General features: G+C 48.7%; 2 long non-coding RNA genes across 2 annotated transcripts; one reads left to right on the top strand and one right to left on the bottom strand.

Annotated features, from left to right (window-relative positions):
- The first annotated feature begins 648 nt into the window (after window positions 1–648).
- LOC122895408 lies at window positions 649–27,667 on the top strand. Its single transcript, XR_006382207.1, has 3 exons — window positions 649–728; window positions 24,075–24,205; window positions 27,611–27,667. It is a non-coding gene; the product is annotated as an uncharacterized LOC122895408 (long non-coding RNA).
- LOC122895407 lies at window positions 14,299–15,022 on the bottom strand. Its single transcript, XR_006382206.1, has 2 exons — window positions 14,832–15,022; window positions 14,299–14,728 (listed from the first exon to the last, which is right to left on the bottom strand). It is a non-coding gene; the product is annotated as an uncharacterized LOC122895407 (long non-coding RNA).
- Window positions 27,668–27,673: the final 6 nt, after the last annotated feature.

A 27,673-nucleotide genomic window follows, 5' to 3' on the forward strand; every position in this document is an offset into this window, starting at 1 on the left:
GATTTTTTCATGTACAATTGGCCATTTGTATATCTTCTTTGGAAAAAATGTCTATTTAGGTCCTCTGCCCCCCCCCTTTTTGCTATTAAGTTGTATGAGTTCCTTACATATATTTTGGATATTAACCCCTTATCTGATATATGGTTTGCAAATATTTTTTCCTATTGTGTAGGTTGCCTCTTTATTCTGTTGATTGTTTCTTTAGTTGTATAGAAGGTTTTTAGTTTGATGTAAATGTTGCAATTGAATTAATTCAAAAACAGTAAAAGCAGCCCTTTATGGGCCAAGCAAAACATACCTTTTTGCTGGGCATGGCTCACATACCATCTCTGGGTAGTAAGAGCGGAAAGCTGAGAAATTATCATACCTCCATTTGAGGTGGAGCAGGAGAGAAGCCAGCCCCCCAAGTCAGAAGTCTTGGCCTGCTGGCTGATGTGGCCTCTAAGGGCAGCACCCGAGAGGCTAACTTGGGGAGTGAGGGGAGTAGCGTAAGGTAGGCATATCAACACTGCTGAAAGCTGCAGAAAAGCAAACAGTGTGGCAGAGACTGCCAGAGGTCTACTCCTTCTCCTCAGTAACAGGATACTTTCCATGTAGTGCAGCTCATTGCTACTTGGAATAAAAGACTATCTTCCATTTTCTCTTGTAGATAAGTACGGCCATGTGACTAACTGAGGACTGCTGAAATGCAAGAAGTATGTAGGGTTTTGGGAACATCTCCTTAAAAGGTAAGGGACACATGCTTCTTTCCTCCTATCCTTCCTTTGGCTGCCTGGAATATAGATGTAATGGCTAAGCACAAGCAGCTATCTGGGACCATGAGGTGACTCAAGATAATGGACTATCAGGAGGCTGGGTCCCTGATAATCAAGGAGTTACCAGAGCAATCCTGGACTCCACCTCTCAAGGCTTCTTACTGTTGCAAGAGATAAATAAATCTCCAAGGAATAAGGAATAAGGAAATGTCATTTGGAGAAGATAGCAGTTTCCATCTGAGAGTAAATCAGTGTTTCTCAAAATGGGCCATATTCCACCAGACATCGTGGTCACACAGAGTGGCCATGCAGGTCCTAAGGGACCACCCCAGATCTCCTAAATCAGCCTTTCTGCAGGTAGATTCCAGAAACTTCCTTGAAACTTGTTTCCTGATGGTTTTATACACATTAGAATCTATGACCTAGACTGTATGTATAGGGAGAGGAAGAAGGAAGTAGCGTATTAACCATTTGCCTAAATCCAATTTGCTTGGAGTGGAAGGTTATTATATGCTGCCCTCCCTGTGGGAGAGTTACACATCCCTGCCCTGTTAAGTTCAAGCAAAACAGTGAGATTTGCTTAGGTCAGTCACATGTGAGCAGAAGTGACATGTGTCACTTCTCAGCAGAACCTGTTAATGTTAGCACAAGGTTTACCACATTTCAGTAATATTCCAGGTAGGGCCTATATGGTCAGCCCGGGTCCTGGGAGGAAGATGACCTGGAGTGTAGCCTCCCTCAAGGTGTGCTGGAAATGCAGAGTGAGCGGGAAATAACCTGCTCTGTGTTAAGCCACGGAGAGTGGAGGGTTGTTACTGCAGCAAAACTTAACCCATTCTGACCAGTAGCAGCAATTTACCTGTAGAGCATTCACCTAGTTGGCTGTGCATACCAGTCGAAAGCCATTTTCTTCCATTGGCCTAAGGAAATTTTTTACTTAATATTTTTATTTATTTGAAATGTTGTCTAAATTTGTACCGTTTCATTCTTTTGGATGTCTTTTCCCTCTTCGGTCTTCTAAATAACCTTTCTTTAATGTGTGTTTCTCCCAATACATATTTTCAAACCTGCTGCATTTTGTATAGGATTTACCAAGTTCATCCCTCTTGATTATTTTTGTCTCCTTCTTGAATTTTGTTTTGTTTTGTACCGTGCATGCCTGATTGTATTTCATGAGCTGAAATGAAATTAATATGTAGCCCGCATTCTCTGCTGTTTAAGAAGGCTCTGGCATTTTGACAGCAAGGGTGAAGACATGAGATAGAATGGTCCAGAATTGTATTGAAGTCCACTCTATCTTATTTTTCAAGATACTTAATTCATAAAGGAATTCTGGGATTATGAGACACAATGATACGTATAACATCGCTACCAAATGTATTTATGACGAAATTATAAAACTTTCAGAAAAGGGCTCCAGAGAAGCTAGTAGAAAGTCACTAATGTATTTGAACATTCATTCATTCAACAAGTATTTATTGAGCGACTCAACTCCACGAAGGCAATGGCAGGGATAGGACAGAAGCAGGGTGTATGGCCATTAGTACAACCCAGCAATTTATTTGACCTTCCCACCATGGAGCCTCAGTTTCCCTAAATGAGGATGATCATAATTCACACAGTCATATGAGAAACAGGTGAGCTCATGACACAGAGCCGGCAGAGGGCACGTGCTTAAGGATTGGTGGCCTTGTTGGCCTTGGGCAGATGTCTTAGAGGAAGTAGAGATCATGAAACGAGGTTGCTTTTCTAGAGAAAAGTAGAATGGTGGAGGAAGAAAGATGACAGAGGTGCTGAGGGGAAGGGCCATTGGTTTAGCTCAGGACACTCAAGGATGCTTCCCAGCAGACGGAGAGTGGAAAATTATTGAAGACTCAAGAAAAGTGAGACGATAGGCAGGATCAAGCCTGGGAAAAACCCAGGCTGGTGTGAAATTCAGGGCTTGAGGACAAAAATGAGATCCAACCCATGAGGTAGGATGTTCTACAGAGGCAGTGGTGAGCCCCAGGATGAGAGTGCAAAGGTGTTGGGGGATCCTGAGGCAGAGAGGCAGAAGCTGAAGGGCCCCTGGGTCTCTGTAAGGTCGAGGACACTTGATGTGGGGTCTCCCACAGCCTGTGGGGTCGACAGGTGCCGAGAGACCTACGGGATGATGCTGGCCAGAAATACTGTCTCCTTCCTTAGCTTTTTAAGAAACTGCCTTCTTCCCTGGCCCCCTAAAATTGCATTTTAAAAAAAAACTCACATAATTTCTAACCTGAGAAGCACAACTTCCCTTCCCCCCCCCTTTTTTTTTGCCTCAGGCTTCCTAGGAGCCTTTTAAAAGCAGGCAGGCTGTCGCTTTGTCCCCAGGGTGCCTGTGAGGGAGCAGAATCTGGTTAGCTCCCCATCACTCAGCCCTTTGAAGACTTGCCGTTTGCCCTCTGTTTGAGAAAGGCCAGGTGGGTTAACCTGGCTTACAAGGCTCGTGGTGACCTGCCCTCGCTTCCCCGCCTGCCGCACCCCACCTCCCTTTCTCCGCAGAGGTGCTTCAGATTTTCCTATGTAGAAGGCGGGGCACCTGTCTCCAAGCCACACAAGCTTTCACAGTGGCATAAACACTTACAACACTTTGCCTAAGACTGAGACCACCTGAGTGGTCCAGCTCCCAGAATGGAGAGGTTTTGGTGGGACCAAACGTAGAAGGCACACACCGGCTTCTCTCTCTATGCTGCAGCCCTATGGGACACTTGGCAGGGTTGCTCCAGTAACTGACTGATGAGGGAGGTTTTGTGCAGCGCTAGTGATCCGCCCTGGGCCTCTGTCCGTGCTGTTCCCTCTGCGCGGAACATATTTCTCCGCCCCTCTTAGCCTGCGTAATGTCTGCTCATCCTCCGGACTGTAACTGAACGGTCCCTGCTCCGACGGCCTTCCTGGCTTCCCACCCCCTTCAGCTCTGCATCTATCCTTGTTACAATTGCCTGCTTAAACGTCTGTCTCCTCCACTAGACTGTAGGAATGTTGTGTCCCTGGGCCCGCAGCCCAATTCCGTGCTCCTGGCACAGAGCAGAAATCAATACGTGTCTGCAGAATGACTCACTGAATGAGGGAATAAATGAATGAATTCAGTGGTGGCCCAGAAGAAACCGTGACCGACTCCAGCAGCAGGTGGAGGTAGCCAGAGTGGGAAGGGCTCTCTGGAGCCCGTAGCGGGGAGAAGGAAGCAGCCTGGGATGCTGGTGTGGTTCCTTACTGCCCGAAGCTTTCCGTCTTTGTGGCTGGCAAGCCATGTTGTACTTAACGCGGCTGCGTTTTGAGGCTGAAGTTGATGTAGTTTTGGAATGGAGGCGAGGTCCTGAGTTGACAGCCAAGAAAGAAGTCTTAAGACGCCTTTGGTGCAAAAAGGTGATTTTATTAAAGCACGGTGACAGGACCCATGGGCAGAAAGAGCTTCTGCACCAGGGTTGTGAGGGGTGACTGATTATATACTCAGTTGAAGGAGGCAAGGAGAAGGGAGGTTTTCAAAAACACCTTCCTATACTAAAGAGGACCTACAAGATACTGGAGGCCTTGCCATTGTCAAGTTAAGGTTGTTTTTCCTTCTAGTAAATCTTTAACATTAAGACGGTTGGAAGTTTTCTTCTCAAAGTGAGGCTTATTGATAAGAAAGCTTTTTTCCCTTGTAAATCACTAAGTCATTTGTAAATAGAGTGAGACTCACGTCTTGCTGGACTGTTAACCATTTTTCCCCCCTTCCCTTAGCTTTAGGGCAGCCAGAGGGCCTGGCAATGTCATACAGATCCCACCTGGGAGTGGGGCAGGGGACTGTGGGGTGTCAGCTTGGGCTCTGCTCTCAGCTTGCCTTCTGCTCCCTCAGAGTGATGGCTTTTATCAAAATATGGGTGCTGAGCTGTCACCCTGTGATTAAACCAAGACCATGGGGCGCCTGGGTGGCTCAGTGGGTTGAGCCGCTGCCTTCGGCTCAGGTCATGATCTCAGGGTCCTGGGATCGAGTCCCGCATCGGGCTCTCTGCTCGGCAGGGAGCCTGCTTCCTCCTCTCTCTCTCTGCCTGCCTCTCTGCCTACTTGTAATCTCTCTCTGTCAAATAAATAAATAAAATCTTTAAAAAAAAAAAAAAAACCAAGACCATCGGCTTTGGAGCTGGACTTCGGGAGCTTAAATACAGACTTTGCTACCCGCTGGCTGTGAGATCTGGAGCAAGTCACTTGGGCTCCCCGAGCTTCGGGCTTTTCCTCCGACAAACATGCTTTATGAGAATAGCACCCAGGCCCTTGCCCTCGAGATGCTAAAAGTGGCAGAAGCGAAGTGTTCAGGGGTGCTGGGCACGGAACAGGGCGCCAGCACTTAGGGATGATCAGTCTGAGAGGTGGGGGCTCGTAGGGTTTGGGGGCACTGGGCTCCCCTCCAGCTCGCGCAGCAGCGTGGGGGCAGCCCTTGGGCAGGGCATACGGGCTCTGAACTCCTCTGGCCTCTCCGGAAGGCTGGGAGGGGCAGCAGAGGTTCTGGAGTATCCAGGCTGGAAAGGAGGCTTGCGGCGCGCGCCTCCACTTCTCCCCTCTTCCTCTGGTGAAAGCAGCGCTGGGGCTTACAAAGTGGCCCTTTACATGGTTTTTATAGCAGCATAAAAGCGCCGGCAGGCGGCCAGGCCCCTCCCGTGACCTCGGAGCTGGTGGTAAATTGTCTCTTGGCAGAGGTGGCTGTGGGGGAGCGCGGGAATCAATAGCTAAGCCTGGGCTGCGGAGGGGCAAGCTGGGCGGTGCAGCTCGGGTCTGACTGCTCGCCCTATGGCGGGGTGTCAGATTGCGGGGATGGGAGGATTGGACAGGCAGGGCTGAAGGCAAGCCACCGCGAGGCCCCGTCCCGCCTGGGACTTTGGGGTCCCTGGGTACTAGAAATCCTGGGGATCAGAGGGGGTGTATTGGAGGGTGGGGTGGGCAGAAATGGCACTGGATCCTGGGTGTGAAGGGAGGCTCTAGCCCAAGCCCGAAGCAGCCCCCACCGGAGGGCCATGCAGGGGCTGGTGTCAAATCAGGAGACTCTCCTAATAAGATAGTGATTGCAAGCGTCAGGCAACAAGTCTAGGTGTGTGATTTCACCTTGGCCTCTGTGGCTTGGAGGAAATGACTTCACTTCCAATCTCCCTCCCTTGTCTGCAAAATGGTATGAGAATGTAGCCTGGCAAGCTGATGTGTTCTCACTGGTGTGGCCCCTACAGTTCCTGTCCTGCCGGCTGTGGTCTGAGTGCCTGTGCTCCCACCCCACTCATCTGCCAACAAACACAACCGTATAGGAGGCGGGGCTTTGGGAAGGGGGATGGGTCAGGAGGGAGGAGCCCTCTGGGATGGGATTAGTGCCCTCCTGAAGGGTCGCAGAGCCTCCAAGCCTGTGAGGACACAGAAAGAAGTAGGCTGTCTGTGAACCAGGAAGAGGGCTCCCACCAGACACCTGTGCCCTGATCTTAAACTTTCCAGTCCTCAGAGAGAAACAAATTTCTGTTGTTTATAAGCTCCCCTCATTTATGGTATTTTTGTTACAGCAGCTGAAGGGATGAAGTCACAGTTTAATGGCCGTGCAGACATGACTAATCGATGGCTGCAGCCTCCACCTAAGCATGGATAGCCTCAGCCTTTGCTCTAAGAGCCACCGAATCAGAGTTGGGCTCAGGATGAAACCTAGAGTCCATCACTGACCTTGGTCCTTGGCAGACCAAGGGCTTCAAGCTACATCACAGTGACACCCTCTTAGCCTCACCTAAGAATGAATAACCCTGCACTTATTACCCATGAGCTTGTTCCAGCTTTCACTGCACTAGAGAAGTTTGTGTCAGCCAGGATGTTTATGCATAAATGTGCATAACTTCTCAGATGTTATTTAGAGGAAGACAGTGTACCTGAGGACATTGTGTCTGCAGAATCTAATGAGCCTCAGATACTTACTTAAATGGAAACTCTGGTTATCATTTGCCTGTTAGGACCTATCATGATGATGTCAGAGCTCATCAGGTCTTGAAAATTAAATGAGAAAATATGCATAAGGTACTTGGCACCGTACCTAGAACATGGCATTTGCTCAGTAAAAGTTAGCTAGCTCTGATACTAGGATACCAGGGACCGCAGCTCGGAGGGTGAGAGCGTGCATCAGTGTTCAGTGAGGCTTAGTCTCTGCTGCATAAGCAGAAAATACTGTGCTTGATGAGGCCGTGGCCATGCCTGACCCTCTGCCCTTCCAATCCAGCTCTCCTACCCCTGTCCCCCCAACCCACACAGGCTTTTCTTGGGAGCCCAGCTAATGAATGACTCTGATGTGAATCCGTGGGGAGCCCATTCTAGGACCACCACCACTACTTACTGATACGGGGACCAGTCAGATTCTAAACCAGTTCAACTGATCAGAACTCAGTAGCAATCTTTTCCCTGCCGGTCATGCTCCCATCAATAGTAGCTAACATTCGTGCCAGCCACCACAACAGCTGCTTGACATACATGAACTGATTCCATCTTCACAGTAACTCTATGAAGTGGATACTCCTAATACTCACATTTGCAGGTGAAGAATCTGAGAACAAGAGAGGTCAAGTGATTTGCCCAAGGTCCCACAGTTAGTAAGTAGTAGAGCCTGAATTTAGACCTAGGCCGTTTGGTTCTTAGAGTTTGGGTCTCAATGGTACACTCTGTAGCCAATCACTACAAGGCACCCAGGAGAAGCCAGGCAGGGGCTGTAAGGTAGGGGACTGGAATGTTCAGGATGGCTTCTTCATTCATGCATAGGTACCTGGGTGGGGATGGCTGAAAAGCCAGCTTCTGGCTGGCACCCGTCTCTCTGTCTCTCTGTGCCTCTTTCTCTTTTCGTGTGACCTCTCCTTCTGGCCGGCCTGGGATTCCTCACAGCATGGAAGTTGTACGGTAATCTGACTTCTTACATGGGGGTTGGCTTCCATCCAAGTGTGCAGTCAGGGGCTATTCTACCTCTTAAAGGCTAGACCTAGAACTGGCACAGCATCAGTTCCGCCAGATTCCATTGATCAAGTCAGTCACGGGCCAGCGCAGCTGAAAGGGGAAGGGGAAAAGACCACATCTTTCTGCTGGAGGAGGGGCCAAGAATTTACTTTGCCACAGACTGTGATGAAGGAAGATATAAAGGTTTATTGTTAAGCTACTAGGATCTTGGGATTGTTTGTTACAGCAGCTGGCTTATACTGACAGATACACCCTCTCATCACTCAAGTGTAGGGGCTCCTTTTCTTCTTCCCTCCTGTAGAAAGGAATTCCTTCTACAAGGGGCATATAGTAAATGAAGCAAAATTGAGAGAAAATTGAAGACACTGTACAAGGGATAAGCTCTGGTTCTTTTTTTTTTTTTTAAGATTTTATTATTTATTTGAGAGAGAGAGAGAGCTTGAGAAGGGAGAAGGTCAGAGGGAGAAGCAGACTCCCCATGGAGCTGGGAGCCCAATGTGGGACTCAATCCTGGAACTCCAGGATCATGACCTGAGCCGAAGGCAGTCGCTCAACTAACTGAGCCAACCAGGCACCCCTAAGCTCTGGTTCTTATGAAGACCTTTTTCTGATCTTCCAACTCCGTTTGCATGAAAGGAAAATAAGTTCAAGCAAGAGATATAGGGACTCATTTGGTTCAAAGAAAGATTTTATTAAGGAAATTAAACCGGTAGTCAAAATGATCTATAGCCAGACTGGACTGTCTTGGAAGTATTGAGCTTCCCATCACTGAGAGGTGTTTAAACTAAGGCTGGTGTCACTGAGATATTGGAGGAAGAATCCATTCATAGTTTCTTCCATCTCCCAGATGAGTCATACCCAAACCCCATGAGATCCCAGTTTGGTGGAAAACTTTCCCACCGCAGAAGACCACCTGGTTAGGAACCTAAGCTCTACAGGATACTGAGCAGGGAGCTAAGGAGCACGAATGTTCATCTTTCTAGAAAGTTCCAAGGCCAGGTAATAAGAAATTGGTCCCTGGCATTTGATAGGAGTAATGTATTTTACAAAAGTCTTTTATGGTCTACTGCAAATTTCTCTAGAATAGGAAGAATGCCTTAAACATGCTTTGTTCCTTCCTTTCTGCCCTTCATCCCCAACATCCAGTGCTTCGGCATGAACTGCCATCCCTGTCTCCAAAGTATATCTGGCATGTGTCTGCTTCTTGCATCTCCCCTGCCTCCACCCTGGTGTAGGCCGCCATCATTTCCTGCCTGTAGTACTGCACCAAGCAGCAAACTGGCTTGGTCACGTGCTCCCCTCTCCTCCCACAGTCCATTCTGTACACGTAAGGCCGAGAGACCATTTTGACATGAACCATGTCTTCTCCTGACTAAAGCTCTGCGGTGGTTTCCCATGGTGCTTAGAATTCCTGCTATGACCAGCGGCTTTACAGGCTGGGACTTCTCATGTCTCATTGACTTCATCTCCTACCCCGTTGTTTTCACAACCTCGCCTCGGCCACACTGGCTTTCTTCTGGTTAGTCTCACACACCCACACACCCACACAATCCCACTTGTTTCTCCCTCTGAACAGAACGCTATTCTCTCCCATCGTCTTCCTGTCATCCTTACCCTGCTCAAGGTCATCTCATCAGGGGACCTTTCCTGATCAGCCTGTGTAAGATAGAGACCCTTGGGGTGTCTAGGTGGCTCAGTTAGTTGGGCATCCAACTCTGCATTTCGGCTCAGGTCATGATCTCAGTGTTGTGGGATCAAGCCCTATTGGGATCTGCACTCAGCGTGGGGTCTGCTTGACACTCTCCTCTCTCAGTCTCTGTCTCTCTCTATTCTGAGCTTCCACCTGCCTCCTCCCTGGACCACTTCACACACTCCCGCATGAACATCTGATCCAGCAAGGAGCTGGTGGGCAAGTCAGTATCTTCAAGGCTTGGCTAAAACACCGTCCACACTCCAAGTGTATCGGCGTGCTCCCGAAAGGACAGACTCTCTGGGTGGATGTAACATGTAGTCGAGAATTTCTTAAGTGCTGGCGTCCGGATAATATTGTGAGACTGGAGTTTGTATTTTCTCCCATGCAGGGAGGTGGCAGAATTGGTGTTTGATTGTTTCGGGGGAGGAATGTGTCAGGGCTGAAGGCAGAAGTATCCCCCGAGATTTCTGTTGTTGTTGCTGAAAGCCTAACCATGTTGAGGATAGGTTTGTGGGAGGAGGCAGACTGTCTTGGAAGACTCAGAAAGGAGAGAGACTAAAAAAAAGAGAGAGATCCCCTGGGTTGGGGTAGGGAAGAAAGGCCAGTGGGGCCCCAGAGCAGTGGGAAGTAATGGGTACATGATGCACCCACGGACATAGAGCGTAAGGACGTATCCCACGTCCCACCCTGGAGTGGAAGCAGCACAAGCAGACACAGATGAAACGATAGAACTCTCGGGGGGAACTAATGGCTGAAGATCCCGGGCCCCATGTCTTGGCATAGAACCCTGGATTCTTGGCAGCACGGTCTGCGCTGAGCTGAGGGGGGCCCTGGGAAACTGAGGTGGAGGTTCCTGCCAGCGCCACGAGACTTGGAATGGAGAAGTAGGCTGGTGACTGAAAAGAGAGGAAGGTGACCATTCGCGCACGCCTGACTTCTGCGGGATTCATATCCGCTCCATATTTATTATTGATGGGCGGAGAGAGCCGCGCGAGAGAGGAAATCATCGGCGAGCGCAGTGGCCGCGTTTCTGGGTGACCGAGGGGGCGGCTGAGTCTGTTCTTGGTTTCCAGTGTGTCCTTGAGGGGTTCTAGAGCAGCTGCTTCCCCTGGGCTTCTGTGTTCACAGTTAAGGAAGTACTCCATGCCTAATGATGCCATAAGCACCATCACACCTTCTTTGTGTAAATAATGTCTGGTAAAATGAGGTGTGAGCCTACTGTTGCAGAGAACACTTCGCTGTTAAATGCTTTCCTTTCCACTCCATTGGCTTTTCCCTATTTATAGCGATTCTAGCAGAGCATTCGTGTCATATTCGTTTCCTGCCAGCTGCTGGTTTCCTCATCTTCGTTCTGCAGCGAAACCCACAGGGACCTCCCCAGGACCACCCGGTCTCCGAGGCACCAGCCTCTGCTTGGGTCAGGTGTCACCAGAGAAAATGCAGGGTGAGGACTCTTTTCACTTTCCCTCTGGGTTTGGCCCAGAAGCTTTTTTTTCCAGCGGAGGCAGTAACAGTTCCCTGACCTGCGTGTGGCTGCTGGCAGAGAACCCTGCCGAGTGGAAGGGCATGTCCTGGGGCGGATGCTGGCAACCCCGAGTGGGAAGAAGCGTTTGTGTCTTGAAAAGAGGGTATATGGGGAGGTACAGCTCACGTAAAGGACTCCAGTGACTCCTGAGGAGGATGGTAAAGCGCCAATACTGAAAGCAACATTAATACTAATAGTAATAATGGTTGTTAATCTTTATTGAGCTGTTTGCTATGTACTGAGCACTGTCCTAAGAACTTAAATACATTCCCATTTAACCTCATCCCGGCCCCATGTGGTAGGTCTTGAGTAGGCGGTATTGATCAGAGGGGAATCCGCTTACAGGAGGAGATAAGATATTGCGGCTGGTGAGCAGAAGTAAAATGAATTATGTGGTACATTTCGGAGAAACCATAGAGGTCAACTCCAAGTTGTCTGGAGAAAGACAAAAAGCAAGGAACTAGGGCAGAGGAACTGGGGGATGTTTTTTGTTCTGTGACCCCCATGAGTGGATTTTAACCAGGTAGAATTTAGGTCTTGGTGAAGACTGAATCACATAGACACCACTTCTGGTTGCCCCATTAATAGGGCTCTCACTTTGGGATAATAACATTATAATGAGAAAATGTAAATGAATAAGCCGCAATTAGAGAAAGAGCTGTGTGTGGCCCAGTGAGTGCCACCTTGGGGAAGATAGACCACAGGTGAGGGCAGGTGGGAAAGCATTTGTGCTAGATACAAAAGTCACCTGGAGAGAAGGGGGCATTGCTTGTACCCCTGGTTTCCTCCCATGGACTTTGGTGGAAAAAGGAAGGGATGGTAAATTATGCAGCTGCTTGTCTGCATTGGTTTCCTTTCTTGTCCATTGGCTTTTCCTATTTATAGCTGCCTGGAGAAGTGTTTTCCTGGGTCTTCATGGTGACCCATGGCTCTGTACTTGGCTTTGGACACTGGGGTCATGGCTGACCTGGGATCTGAGTGAACAGCGTGGAGTCCGCTTTTGCCTCGGGTAGGCTCAGGGCCACACCACACAGTGATTCTGATGATCTGCTGTTCAGAATTTTCTTTCTGTCCTTACTACCAGAGGGTTGGCATGCCCCAGTGGAATAATGGGTATTCGCCAAGGGGTCAGAAGTTCTGGCTACCGACGTTACTGTATAATTGAGGAGACGGAGGCTCAGAAAGCCTAAGTAATACATGTAACAGAGCTGGGGTTAGACCCCACACGTTTCTGACTCTAGTCCAGGCACATCATTCCCTTCTGCCTCTTATGCCCCTTCTTGAACTTCAAGAGACCCAAGTGGGGCCAAGAGGATATAACCCATTGATGATTTTAAAAAATGGTAACAGTCCTTCCCCCTCTGAATCCCTTTGCCTCGCAAGGTGACCCTGAAGTTCCTCCTGTCAAGAGGCACTTGACTCTAGAGACTGGCTGGCCTGGTTATGCACGATGGACATGATGGTGTGTCCACCCTGAGCCCAGGCCTCAGGGGGCTCTCGCAGGCTTCCATTCACCTCTTGGAACCCTGTCGTTGCCATGCGAAGCAGGGAGGCTGGCGTGCTGGAGGACAAGAAACCCCATGGAGCAGGGCTGAGGACCCCCACCGACTGCACATGCAGAGGATCGTCCAGTGATGGCCCAGAGCAGCAGAATAGCTTGGCCAACCCAGGGGCTTGGGAGCCACCTGAGTGTTTCTGTTTGATACCCCGTACGTTCTGCGATTGTTTGTTACACGGCACTATACTGTGGCCGTAGATAATGAACACGGAAGGCTGTGGAGACTCCATCTGGAAGGATGCCCAATAGAATACTGGACAGCAGGATGGCCAACTAGATTCAGCAGGTCACAAAGGCTCTAGGCATCTGAAAGCCCACACACTCAGCTATGGATAGGAAAAAAGAGATCTCATGCAGTACCATCCTCGGGGACCCTGCCCTTGGAGGAAGAGAAAGGAAACCAAGATTCTACACCAGGAAGTCTGGGGTCACTGTTCCATTTTGTCCTCATAGCCACCCCCAAGGAGACCAATGGAGGAGAGGGGGCATGCTCAAAGTCACAAGGCTAGGAAGTGGCAGAGTGGGGATTCTCATGCAAGTCCGATGGACCCCAAAGACTACCTTCTTCTCCATCAATTCTGTCTTTGCCACTGAGTCACAGAGCACTATTTATTTATTCTGCTGGCCCTGTGCCCCGCTTGGGATTTCCTAGTTGAAGGAAAGATAGTCTCTGCCCTCAGAGAACTGGAAGTCTATGGGAAATAAGGTGTTTGGGTGCCAAACACCCAAGTCTATTCAGAGTGTGGTTCCTTCTCAGTAGAGAAATGCTGGGTCAGAGGGTTGTGGATTCAGGTAATGATGAATGCAGGTTGGTTTCTGATAACTCCTTGCCTTTGCCTCCCCACCTTATTCTTCATCCCGACATGGGCTTGGGATTTGGACCCTGGTTATGGATTTAAGACTGAATGCCGGGCTACTATTTTACTGGGTTCTGGATTTGGCAGGGTTCCAGCATGGGTTATGGAGAAGGCTTTAGGGCTATACTTAGATTAGACTTTGGCTTATGTCCAAACTGCCCTGAACCTTGTTGGGTCCTTGCCTGCCTTTGAACTAAGTTTTGTGTTCCATCAAATTCTGTACTTGGCTTTGGACACTGAGGTCTTGGTTAAGCTGGGATCTTAAATGGATAAGGCAGCTGGCCCTTCTGCCTTATGGATACTTCTTCCTTCTCTTGCTCAAACAGCCCCTTATCTCATCTCATCTCATCTCCTGGGAGGCCTTCTTCATCCTGCATTCATCATTTTCTGAATCCACAACCCTCTAACCCATACTTTCTTCCCTCACCCAGAAGTGGACATGTCAAGGCTTGCTTTGGATGATTCCTTATTTCCTACTTCCCCAAACAACGATACCACTTCCCTGACACTTGCTATTGGTACATCCCCTGCTAATCTATGTCTCAGAATCCAGAGCAGGAGAACTCTAAGGACAGATTCTGACTATAAAATGCCATGCCAGTCCCTTCCAAGAGCCTGCGGCCACTGGGTTGAAAGACCCAGGTCCTCCCTGTGGTCACCTTCTGAATGGGCTGGAGTTGCCAGGCTGAGAGCTGAGCCAACCTGGGGACCTGGGATGCTTTCTGGGCCGAGGTTTTTCTTGGGGGGGGAAGGGGGTCTGAACAGAAAAGTCGTTGGTGCCCTATTTCTGCAGGGTCCAGGCCAGTGGGTGGCCGTCTACCTGTGCTCAGTAAAAATCTGTAGGACCAGAAACAGGTTTGCAGAAGTAAAATTCAAGATTCTGGGCAGGAGAAGACAGCACTGAGAAAGATGGGGCCCCAGCTGGAAGCCGCACCGAGAGAAGACAGAGGAGCAAGGAGATGGGAAATTTAATAATCACATTAAAAAATTAAACACCAGGCCCCAGTAGTTGTCGCTTCCCATCCGCTGAGATTCACAACACTTGACATCCAATTATAATTGTGGGTTCCTATAAAACAGCCCATTAACTGCAACTATAAATTATTATTGCTTATGTGGAGTAGGCTGCTGGCTTAGTAGCTGATACTGAAGATTATGGAAATTATTAACAAGCAACAGTGTCTCTCTGAGTCCTCCTGCTCTGCGCGAGATGTATGGAGCAGGAGAAGGAAGACAGCTGCCTGGGAACGTGGAAATGTGCGTTCTGCCACGGCCTACAGCTGCCTTTGTATCTGACGGAGGAGGGCTTCTTCCCCTGAGCTCCTCCAGTTTCCATCTGGTCACCTTCCACAGCAAGGAGCTTACGTGGCTGGGCCTGAGGATCTAGAATACAAATAGACACATGTCTGTACCCCTGCACCCCTGCACCCCTGTACCCCTGCACACCCCCACTTACATGTGCGTGCCCACACGTGCACACGCGTACCTTGTGTGACTCCCGCCGCCAACTGCTGCATCTGTGAAAGAAGAAATCCAGGAAACACTTGCAAAAATTCTTTAAGGGCCTATTCCATTCTTTCCTCAAGCCCCGAGTGAGCAATTCTGCTTTCTTCATTTCTCCTCTTTGGGCAGCACTCCCTCCCCGGAGGGGCGCGCAGGAGAGCCGGTGGCCAAGGATTCTTCCCACCCCGAGCAGTGCCGGAGCCAGCAGCTCTGCTGGGAGTTTGCCGTCCGCCTGGGAAGTCCCCAGACTTCCGGAGTGTTGGTGGTAGCTTCCCCTCTCTCTGCGGTTACTCAGGTTGTTGCTTTATATGATTGCAGTGGTGTTTGGGGAGAGAATAGAGGTAAACGTAGGCTAAATTCACTCTCTAGAAACCAGAAGCTGTCCATCAGATTTTGAAACTGGCTAAGTTTTTTTTGTTTGTTTGTTTGTTGTTTTTAAACAGCAAGAAGAGGGGCGCCTGGGTGGCTCCGTGGGTTAAGCCTCTGCCTTTGGCTCAGGTCATGATGCCAGGGTCCTGGGATCGAGTCCCGCATCAGGCTCTTTGCTCTGTGGGGAGCCCGCTTTCCCCTCTCTCTCTGCCTGCCTCTCTGCCTACTTGTGATTTCTCTCTGTCAAATAAATTTTTAAAAATTAAAAAAAAAAACAGCAAGAGGAATATGTAATATTAGTAACTGCTTTTTGCCAAACATTGCATGTATATCATCCCATTAATCTTGAGAATTCTATAGGATAGGGAGGATCATTACCAGCCCTGTTTACAGATGAAGAAACTGAGACACCAGAGAGGTCAAGCTCACACAGCTGATACATGGCAGAGCCGAAATTCCAGCCAGGGTCATCTAAATCCAAAGCCTGTCCTTTGATCCTAACCCATGCTGTCTTTGGGCTAAAAACAGTATTTCTTAATTACTGTCTTTTTATAAAATGTAGTGTCTTGTCACGTCTCAAGAAAAGATGAAATAGGAATCATCATGAAAAGCTTTCTCATTTTTCCTGGCTTAGGTCTAACACAATCTTTATTTAAATTCCTGAATCTTCTCTTAGTGGCGCCCCTCCCCCACCCGCATCCTTGGGGCCCCTGCCCCTGTCATTTTTCTCTCCTTGGGCATCTTTGCAGAGGGAGAGCTGCCTGTCCAGTCCTGGGTTTTTAAAAAATAGGTCTGTCAGAGAGCCTGGGGGTCCTTGTTCGATCTTTTTGTCTCAGACAAAAGGAAGATGGGGAAGCTTGTATTCTTGTAGTTATCTTTTGCTGGATTGGGGTTTTGGTTGCCTGCAATGCGTAGGAAGTGAGTTTCCAGGGGAGTCAGCATTGCAGGAGAGAAGTTTCCTGCCGGGCAAAGCAGTTTCCTTTCCGAGTTTATTTTGGCAGCAGAAGTTAGTAGGGCACTGCCCTCCCCTCTAAGTGCCCTCATTAGGAGCTCGCTGCAGAAATGCCTCCCCGTGGCTTGGCATGCTCTCTGGGGGACTCGCCAGGGCCAGCAGCGCCACGGGCCCGTGCCCGCTGTCCCATGTCCTGCCTATGTCCCACATCCCGTGTCTCTCTACGCGGTGGATTCTTTGTGGAAAATAAGCATTAGGATTTCTGCCTGGCAGTGTCCTCTGTTTGTCGAGGCTGATGAAAGTCTTTCTACCCTATACCACCTGCCCTCTTTATTTATTTTTCTGTGACCATTTCAACTGGGATTTATGAAGGAGAGGAGTTAAAAGCACACACTTACATAATTATAATAAAAATGCAAATTTAGAATTGCCTTTTTAACAAGAAAGGGACTGAATAGATAAATACCCAAAGGTATGTCTGGCCAGTAGAATTATGGGTGATTTTTATCCTTTTCTTTGCAGTTCTTCTTATCTCCGTTGGCTATCTATTGCTTTTACTTAATACTTTTTTTTTTGTCTTTTAATTTCAAAATTTCAAACATATAGGGAATAATGTAGCAGACGTCCAGGTACCCCACCACAGATGTTTAACAAATGTTAGCATTTGCCCTATTGGTTGCAGATTTTTTTTTTTAAAGAGCATCCATTCCTTTTATAATTGAAGGTTTCAATACTCAGAGAAAAGTTAATTCAGGGACTCTGTAAAGTCTTTCCGAACATAACTCATTTCTTGACAGTAAAACAGGAAGCTAACACTGTTAGTGGGAGGCAAGTAAGTAAACTGGCTGGCTGCCCAGGGATCCAAATCAGATTTGGGGGCGCTGCTCCCATTGCCACAGCCCTCAGGAGGGAGGCTGGGGTCTGGGGGGGGGGGCGCGGGCATGCGCAGCCTGGTCCCTGGGAGCGAATTCCAGAGGCTAGTGACATGCACTCCCTGCCTCCCAGACCCTGAGAGCCATGCTACTCAAAGTGGGGTCTACAGACTAGTAGGGTCCCTTTGCAGCTTCTTAATCTTTTTTGAGTGGGAGAAGAAAATCTTTTAATACTGTCTTTTTAAAGCAGCTTTATTAAAGTATAATTGTATACAAAACCCACAAACCCTGTGCATGTTCAATGTATACAGTTTGATGAGTTGGGACATGTGCGTACACCCTTGATACCATCACCACAATCAAGATGACAGAGCCAACACCTCCCGAAGTTTCCTTGTGTCCCTTTGTGATTTAAAATATATATATATATTTTAAATCACACACACACATATATATATATATACTGCTTAACATGAGATCTACACTCTTAACAACATCTTAAGTACACAATATGTTATCATTAACTGTAGACACTACACAATATAACAAATCTCCAGAGCTTACTCACCCTGCAGCTCCAACTTTGTACTCATCCAGCAACAACTGCCCATTTCTCCATCACCACCCCCTCAGCCCCACCCCCAGGCAGATTTTCAGAAACACAGCGCTGTGCTTCTCGTTCATTAACACACATTAACATGCATAGGAATCATCCGGGAATCTTGATAAAATGCAATTTTGATCCTATGGAGCTGGAGTGGGGCCTGAGAGTCTGCATTTCTGACAAGCTCCCAAAAGGCTGATGGTACTGGTCTGCAGGAGGCATTCTGGGTAGCAGAGGTTTTTGCATTGCCCCAAGCTGAAGGAGGCCACCCTCGCTGTGTATGGCTGGAATCTGTTCTCGTTGCCCCGGTACAATGTTGTACTGTTTTTTTTTTTTTTTTAAAGATTTTATTTATTTGACAGAGAGAGATCACAAGTAGGCAGATAGGCAACCAGAGAGAGAGAGAGAGAGAGAGAGAGAGAGGAGGAAGCAGGCTTCCTGCCCAGCAGAGAGCCCGATGCGGGACTCGATTCCAGGACCCTGAGATCATGACCTGAGCTGAAGGCAGAGGCTTTAACCCACTGAGCCACCCAGGCGCTCCTTGTACTGGTTTAAAAAAAAAAAAAAAAATTTTTTTTTTTTGTTATATTAGTCACCATACAAGTCATACTGGTTTTTAAATCTTTTGAATATCATCCTGCTCCTGGAGAGAACATTTGAACAGTAAAATGCTTTAGACTTTGCTCTCAGTTTTGAATGCCCCAATTATTACAAATTATTATCATTAACTCTTTGCATAGAGTCCATCAGGGTAAACTCAAAGTAGAATCTATTCTAGCAAGAAAAAAAAAAAGGATGAATTTCTATAACTTCCCAAATTATTGTCCATTTTTTATGGATTCCAAAGTGGGATAAATGTCTTGTTGGCGCATGAGAGGATTTTAGGTAGTAGATTGATAATTTCTTTAAAATGTCAATTTTGTTGGGACTTGAGGGACATAATGAGTTTTGGGGATCCAACCTTGTTTTTTCCATGTGAATTCTGAATCAACTGAGAAAAAAGACAAAAGCATAAGGTAGATGGGAGAGGACAATGGCATCCTTAATGACGATGAAGGCCAGACTGAAGCCTGGTTCCTTAGCCTCACCAATACCCTCCGATATCGCCCCCTAGCGGACACCTTGGGCAGCACACCTGAGGAAAAAGCGAGGAACAGAACCTAATTGTGGCAGATTATTGCCTTATTCCTGTTCAGGTGTATAGAGAAGGAGAAGGGGACAAAAACTGGATTTTTTTTTTTTTGTAAATTAGCCCTACCAGTCAGGACATTTGGACCAGTGACTATGCTCACCAACCAGGTAAATTCTCGTCACCTTTTTCTGGTCAGAGAAAAAATGTTCCACAAGATTCTAGGAATGTTTTGTGAAAATCCAGTCTTCTTAAAACCAGAGGAATGGAGGCAAAGACATTCCCTCATAGCGATAGTTACGCTTTTGTGTTTTAATTAATTTGGGCTAACGGGACTGATTTTCCACATATGATAAAAAGGTAAGGTTTCCTTTTAGCATAAAAGTAAGCAAGGGAAAGGCGATGATTAAAACAAAGAGATGAAGGTAATGATAGCAAAGGTGGTACGTGGTATGGCCGAATTGTAAAGATGGTGCTCACACGACAAGATGCTGGTTGAATTCGTATTTCTTGAAGTCTCAATGTCACATTTTGTCTTCACAAACTGCAGATCAGGGTCACTTGTTCCAATGTTCTCCGTGAGGAACAGGCGGCTTTAGTTCACTCATTTGGCCGTTGATCACGGTTTGATTCTGTTTCACTCAATAGAGAACATTTAGAACGAATAAACTAAGACCCTTGATATTTTATTGGCCTTGATTTCATGTATATAAATCATTTATGCTTCAAGTCATATGATCTTAATAGTATCGATCCAAGGCTTTTAATTCCCTCTCTTGGTTTCTCTCTCTCATTTTTTCTAAATTCACCAAGAGAATCAGAGTGGTAGGTAGGTTAGCAAATTCTCTGTGTGTGTGTGTGTGTGTGTGTGTGTGTGTGTGTTTTAATGGCCTACAATGAGACTGTCCTTCAACAATGTGACACAGTTTCTACATGAACTAGAAACACGTCCTCTTGTCCTGGCAAACAGGGAGACCAGTATCCTTTTATCCGTTGGATGTCAAGGTTATATTCACAGGTGCCAGGAGACAACATGAAACAGTCAACTCGGATAGCTAAACGGTGCCAGGTAGAATTAGCTAAATGTGAATTGCGCCAAAAAGAAACCCTGCATTCGCACCACCCCCCCCCCGCCACCGTCAAAAAGTCTTGGTATTCAAATGGGAAACACTAAATTACCTACTCAAAAAAAGTTCATTCACTCAGTTACCTGGGGGCCATTTTGCTGCTGAATTTTCCAGAAAGGTTAAAAGCTACACACTTGTACTCAAAATTGAAAGTAGTCTCCCAAATATGGTTTGTTGTTGTTGTTGTTTTTGGTTTTGGTTTTTTTTAGATTTTATTTATTTATTTGACAGAGATCACAAGTAGATGGAGAGGCAGGCAGAGAGAGAGCGAGAGAGGAAAGCAGGCTCCCCGCTCAGCAGAGAGCCCGATGTGAGGCTCAATCCCAGGACCCTGAGATCATGATCTGAGCCGAAGGCAGAGGCTTTAACATACTAAGCCACCCAGGCGCCCCCAAATACGTTTTTTTAAAAGATTTTATTTATTTATTTGAGAAAGAGAGACAGCGCATGAGAGGGGAGAAGGTCAGAGGGAGAAGCAGACTCCCCAAGGAGTCCTGGATGCGGGCCTCCATCCCAGGACTCCAGGATCATGACCTGAGTCGAAGGCAGTCGCTTAAACAACTGAGCCACCCAGTTTCCCCCAAATATGTTTATGTAAGGAATGGCAGATTCCCCCCACTAAAAACTCCCCCAGAAAAGATAGCGTTATCTTACATTTGAGTCCTTAGAAAGACTCCTTAGTAAAGGACTGTCTGTAAATTACTTACTTTTTTTTTTTTAAGGATTTTATTTATTTATTTGACAGACAGAGATCACAAGTAGGCAGAGAGAGAGGAGGAAGCAGGCTCCCCGCCGAGCAGAGAGCCCGATGTGGGGCTCGATCCCAGGACCCTGGGACCATGACCTGAGCCGAAGGCAGAGGCTTTAACCCACTGAGCCACCCAGGTGCCCCAAATAACTTACTTTTGAACTAGGGCATATTGCTTGTACATCCCAAAGCAGACTCCGTGCCAATCTGGGATGTATACATAGGTTGCTGGATGGACTTAGTAACAGAGAAAGCAAACAAGTTGAACACAGATTTAGTCATCATTCCTTGTAATATGAGCTCAAGGGCAAGCATCAGATGGAATCAAGCCATCAGAAGGTCACCTTACAGAATGAGCTGTTAGGTGGTTATGTTGATGGAATCATGACATCACCCCTTCCTGACCAATGACCCCAAAAGTCAACTGTCCTAATGTCCTGGGAATGGGTGTAGGGGACGGGGACTCTGGATGTCAGTTTGGTTTCCAGGGGTAGGCTTGGGTCAAGTCCACGCCCCTCTCTTGCCCTTTTTTGCCCCAGGCAAAAACCAGGACTTATGCCCAATTTCTTCCTATTACCTCTGCTTCTCAGGTATTAATATCCTGGCCTTGGAGCGTGCTAGCTTAAAGACACCTCGCTGCTCCTCATTCCCAGACCTGGCCATCTTTATGGATGTCAAGTATTTTCCAAAAGACAACTTATTGTTTAGTGCTACAGTGCCAAGCCTCTTCCTCATAAAAGCAAGGAATTTACAGATTTGAAGTTACAGATGTGAACCCTCGCTGGGTGACCTTAGGCAAGTCACTTTAAAACGTTCCATGGGCCTCCATTTCATCCTTGGCAAAATGGCACTAAAAGTCTTGGTTATTACAAAGAGAAAATGCTGCTAAGGATGTGAAACCAGCTTATAGATCCTGTCATGTTTATTCAAAGGCAGGGGAAAGGCTCAAGTCTTGCTTAATACCTTTGTTTCCCAAATACCTGGCCTCTGCTGATTTATCTTTGTGTCTCTGTGTTACCCTGAGTTCCGTTGCTCTGTCCCTGCCTAAGGGCCCTGAATAGAGATGCCTCAAAAGCACGGTGAGGGGCTTCGCAGGGGCCCTGAGCCTGGGACCAGGCTTCTCTGGGTCATGTGGACGGCGGGGCCCATGCTGGGCTCTGATCCAGATGTGCGGCATGGAAGGAGGGGCCAGCCAGGGGCTGAGGAGCAGCTAGGCCGAGCTCTCCGGGCATCCTTCGCCCCGGGCCTGCAGAGGAGCGGAGCCTTCCTAGAAGCCTGTGGGCAGGACTGAAGGCTCATCAGCAGGTGGCATGATGACAGCTCCCCCGCAGGACTGAGCCCCCGTCCGTCAGACCGGTGCCCGCAGACAGGCTCCCGCAGACAGGCTCCAGGCTAGGTGTGCTTGCTGGGTGGGCCGTGCCCGCAAAGCAGGTGTCAGTCAGCCGTGATCCAATTAGTCATGTGTCGTCAATCACGTTCCGGTCAGACGGGGACCAGCGAGACACATGTCAGTCACACAGGCGCCTCTCCAGTCCTTCAAGGCACACACAGGCCCATCGTGAGCGTTTCCACAAAACACTCTGCTGACCGAGGAAGGGGCGCACACCGCGCACCCCCAGCCGCGAGCGGGAGGAATCAGGAAGCTGCTGGAAGGCCTTCTGTCCTCCCCTGCTCTTCTCCTGCCACTTTTCTTTCATGTTCTGGTCCCTTCCTCAGCAGTCTGAGTGTGCGTCCACGCGGGATGCAGGTGCCAAGAGGTGGGGGCCCAGGAAGTGGCCTGCCACTCAGGGACTGGGTTCCGCAGTCACCGGGCCACGTGACAAAGGCAAAATCACCTTGAGAAATCCCCTCAACACCGCCACGTTTCCCTCCCGTCACTGCCGTGGATTTCTGTTCGTTTACCCCGCCATGCGTCTGGGGAAGGAGTTGGCTTGCGTGTAGGGGCCACGGAGTATGAGAACAGTAAGTAGTGGTCGCATTAGAGTCACGGTCCCAGAGCAGCAGGCTCCCACTGTGACAGGGAGGTGGGGCCGGAGGGGCCCCTTGTCATGGTCACTGTCGTCTCTGTTCACAGAGCAAAATGGCACATGAAGCTGCTCCCGCTATTCCAGGCCCCTCCCCTTCTCTCGGTGTAGACTCGAATTGGATTTGGGTGAACCGAATGCTTGTACGACGTGACTCCTTGCATCATCAGATGAAACGCAGTCGGCCTTGCTGTGGCGGTGTCGGGAATGTGCTCGGCCCAGTGCCCGGAGCTCAGCGTCCGTCCAGGCGCCAGGCACACGCGTGCATAACAGGACCCCAGGGCCTCTGACTCGTTCTCTCCCATGTTTCCTGGCGGGGGGCGGGGGCAGGGGGTTGAGCGATGAGCCACTGGGCTTGCACAGCTGGCTTTAGAACGGACTCCTGAGTGCCCAATAATGTAGCCTCCAGGGAGAGGGTACTTGACCTCCAGAGCATGACATGGCCTGGGGTGGGCGCCTTCCCACCAGGGAAACTGGCAAAGGATGCAAATCAGATGTCTCCGCCCCCCGCCACTCACAGGGCCAGTTTGGGGTTGGGGGCGGGGAGAAGGTGGTGCTGGGGGGCATGTGTCTTGAGAATTCAAGTGGAGGTGACGGGAAGATGAATCGGAGATGGCGGACGGGGAGATCACTAGGAGGTTTCAGAGACGGTGGGGAAATATTGGGAAGCCAGGAGACAGCTTTTTCAAACAGCTGGGAGCTTCACTGTAACAGAGATGGTGAATTGTATCCACTCTCCTCCTTAGTATCAAAATCTTGGATTGTCAGGGAGGAGATGTCGTCAGCTGAGAGACTACATTTTCTGGCTTCCCTTTCAGCTAGAGATGGTCAATGAGATAGAAGTTACTGGTAGAATTTCTGGGCAATCTCCTCAAATAGGGTTGACTCGGTTAAGTAGTTTTTTTCTGACTTCTTTCTTTTCCTCCTCCTTCTAACTGGAACATAGATGTGGTGGCTGGTGCACCAGCATCCATCTTGGGTCATGAAGACAAAACCAATGGACTAAGGATAATGTGGCAGAAAGAGAGGAGGAGCCCAAGTCCTTGATAACAAAATGGAGCTATGTCCTAATCTGACCCACTCCAGATTTCTTTAAATGACCTCTTTGAGAGAGAAAATCCCTAATTTGTTGAAGCAACTGTTGTCAGTAAAAAGCAGTTTGGAGTATAATTTCCAAATGACACATTCATATTTCCATTTCACATTAGAAAATGAAATAAAGTTTGTCCTAAGCTTGTTTTGGGAGCTGAGGTATATAAAAGCTTTCTTTTTTTTTAATGATAAAAGTAATATGTCCCCCTTATTTATCAGGAAGCCAAGTTTATCCAGAGCCACATTCATTGTCAAGGTGGGAGAAGCCCCATTGGGGCACCTATTTATCCATCTGATTTGGTTCTTCAGATTTCCAGTGCTGGGCTCTGAGATGCAGAGAGAGAGGACAAGGTCACAGAAGTTCCCCATAGAAGGACTCTAACTAGTGACCCATCTTATCTGAGACAAGACTGGATCTGCATTTCTCCTCTCAGTGTCTGGTAGGTGTGAGGTACACTCTGAATTGGTTGAAAAAAATGAGAGCAGCCATGGAACTAGGGTGTGGCAGGGGTGGGTACAATCCAGGGACCAGAATTGAGCCCGGTCCTCCGATTCCTTGGTCACAGGTTAGTCTGGGCGCTCCACGAGGGGAGCTGAGAGGAAGACGAACACAACTGTGCATCCTCTGCGCCTGGCTCGTCTGCCTAACGTGTTCAGTAAATGAGATGGAGTGAACGGAACCCCATCGATGATTCCTAGTTGCACACTTCATCTAGTAGGGTCTCTGCCCAGTCTGAGGAGTGGTCCACACTACGCCATTCTTGTTCCCGGAGAGGTAACGAGATCGTACCCATGGTCTCTCGTGGAAAAGTTGAACTTTATCTGAGAAGCCATGAGATTGGGTATAAGGGGAAAGGAACAGGAGGGAACTCCCTGCCCTTCTTTGCAGTCTTTGCAGATCCCACCTTCAGCTCCTGCATTGGCTTCAGTGGTTGAACTTGCTTCCTCTCTTAGGCCTCTTTTGTGGGAACGGCTCCAGGACAGCATCCAAACAGTAGCCCCCAAGGCTGTGGCACCTTCACATTCTAGCGATGAGAAACAGAAGCACAAGGAGCATAAAATAGCTCGTCTGAGGTCCCAGAGTAAGAGATTAGTGAGCTACCGTTACAACGCAGGCTCCTTTTTTTTTTTTTAAGTTTATTTTTAAAATTTAATATTTATACCCAATGTGGGTCTTGAACCCATGACCGGAGATCAAGAGTGGCGTGCTCTTCTGACTGAGGCAACTGGGCGCCCCGGGGCAGCGCGTGCTCTTAACCACCACACCTGCCATCTTGCAAATGCAAGATGCACTTTGAAGTTGGACTTGCTTTGAAGGGCCGGGACATGAAAAACACAGCAGCTGCCACACCAAAGCCCTCCATAAGTGCTGGCTCTCCCTACGCCTTACCCTCCTCTTGCAAACACTCAGGACGTACTTGCTGAATAGTTTTGAGTGTTAATAAGCATGAGTGAGTGAGGATCCAGGAAACAGACGCACACACGCGCATGCGTCCGCAGAGACACACGCGCACACGCGCCGGAGAGATGACACGTCACGGGTGGGCAGTCCCAAGGCACCAAGACACCAGCAGGGTTGGAGGAGCCCCTCAAAGACGGGCCAGCAGCAGAATCAAAAGCATCGTGGATGTCTCAGTGCTAATTCCAGGAGCGTTCAGAGCCCGGGAATCCCAGGCTCGGGAGGAACGGTGGTCAGGGCTACCGCGCACGGTTGTGCCATCTGTTTCCTACGCAAAGATGGCAGCTGGGGCTGGGGAGCGCGGGGGCTGGTAGGCAGTCCGCGCTGCGTTTCTTAGACATACTGTGCACCTGAAAGGCTGTGTGCATCCCAAAGGGGCACCCTTTTCTCATTTATTGGCCAAGGGGAGTAACTTTTTCTAAATCTCACAAAGATGCTGTATAAGTTAATAATGGCAATAAAGGTCCCCAATAAAGGACTGAAGAAAACCGAGGCAGAAGATAGCACTTACAGGAGGCAAGCATTCTTGGGGGTTAAGCAGTAGCCCAAAGGCTGGTGTTGAGGGACAGAGCCCCAGTAGTTCATTTACTCAGTTATTAAGTACCTGCTGTATGCTGGACATTCTGCTGAAGGAGACAGATATGGACTGCACGTCCATGGAGCGCTACCGACCCACGGGCGAGACAGACGTCAGACAAGGAAAACGAATCTATAATGTCATCTAGAGGTCAAGGCCATAATGGAAGGAAAACAGAATGAAAGACAGACAGTGACGGAGGAGAAGGAAAGCAATTCTGGGTAGGCGTTTGAGTTGAGAATGTGGTGATGGGAAGGAGCCTGCCGTGATATCTTGAAGATCAGCCCCTAGAGAGGAATGAATGTTCATTCTGTTCGTGCTGTTGGAGTTCGGGGTAAGATCCACGTATTACTTGGATTCCAAGCAAGTGGCTGGAACCAAAGAAAGGCAACCTAGAAGGACTGAGTTCTACCCCAAGGGATGTGAGAGATGATAGTACTTAGTACTACCATCCTCGCACAAGCCCGGGGAGCCTCACTCAGGACATGAGGAAGCCGTGAGTAGGAAGGATGTTGCAGCCTCATATGGAGGAGGCTCGTTCTGCCTGTGCCCCCTCTTCCCCCAAGAGACTGAATGTTCAAATGGACAACAGCCCGGCCAAGCAGACAGCAGAACTCTGACCCACAGTTTCTGTAGCACAATGGACCTGTTCAACGCCTGTCAGGACTCGTATTCCGATACCCCTGCTTCTACCTCAAGACCAACCAGAAAAAACGACATTGCTCTGCAAGCCAACTACATAGGAGGCCACACTTCTGGTTCACCTGCCTCCGGCTTCCCCTGGCCAACAGCGTCCCATCGGGGCAGGCCTGAAGGCTTCCCAACACAGGTCCCTTTGCTGTGGCAAGCTCTGTGTCAGTAGGCTCTGTTCTCCCTTGGAAGGGTCTTCTCGGATTTCTAGACCCTCTCTCTGCTGCTGACTGGGGATGCAGATACGGGGTGAATCGTGAGCACTAGAATGGAAGGAGCCTGGCGGACTGTGGAATTGCCATCCACTCTGGACTGTTCGAAACACACGCACGCAGCCAGAGGAGGCCTTTTGGTCTCAGATCGAATGGTCAGACTTCATCTGTTTAAACTGTACTGATTTGGAACTTGTGCAAGTTTGCCTGCAGTGCCCTGGGCGAAGGGGTGTATTTGCACTGGATTAAAAATGAAGAGTTTGCCGAGCAGATTCATATACACCAGATTTCACTCATTGAAACTGGGATTTTTGAGGAACTTTAGCTTCTTTCACTTGCATACAAGGATTGATATGCTAATTACAATAGACTCTTATCTATTAATAGTACTTAGAGTGCACTTAGCCTGGGCAGCCTGGGAATGCTTAGAATGGGAGGAATAAATCCGCCCTGGGACCCACAAAATTCCAAACTCTTGTCACTTTTGACTGTAGACTTCCCCCGTTCAGGATAAACAAACGTTACTCTTTCTTGGGTATTTTGTATCCCCAGTGTAAGTCTGTCTCTTTGGACAGCTCTGGCTGCCACGTGGCCCAGGATCACAGGATACCACTTCTGGGGGTGGGGGGTCGTGTAAGGCCAGCTCACTAATGTCCACATACAACCGGTCCCTCTCCTTGTCACCCCAGCTTCTCGGTGGTGGCAGCTCCCGCTGGCCTCCATGTCCCTTCCCCTGTGCCCACAGGGGAGGCACAAAGGGGGCAGACTCCCAGGACCGGCTCCGTGGCACCATGGTCTCAGCTGATCTCCTGTGAGATGCCTGGTGCAGGAAGATGGGCCAAGACACAGAACTAAGGTCTTCAGCTTTTGTGTCCTCCTGTCTTCTAAGTCAGACTCTCATTTTCAGGAACCTTGCACTGCGCCTGACCGAGCAAAGACCAAGCGGCCCCTGGAGGTTTGGCAATCCTTG

Source organism: Neovison vison, chromosome 14 (genome assembly GCF_020171115.1).
Source record: "Neovison vison isolate M4711 chromosome 14, ASM_NN_V1, whole genome shotgun sequence".
NCBI classification, from domain to species: Eukaryota; Metazoa; Chordata; class Mammalia; order Carnivora; family Mustelidae; genus Neogale; species Neogale vison.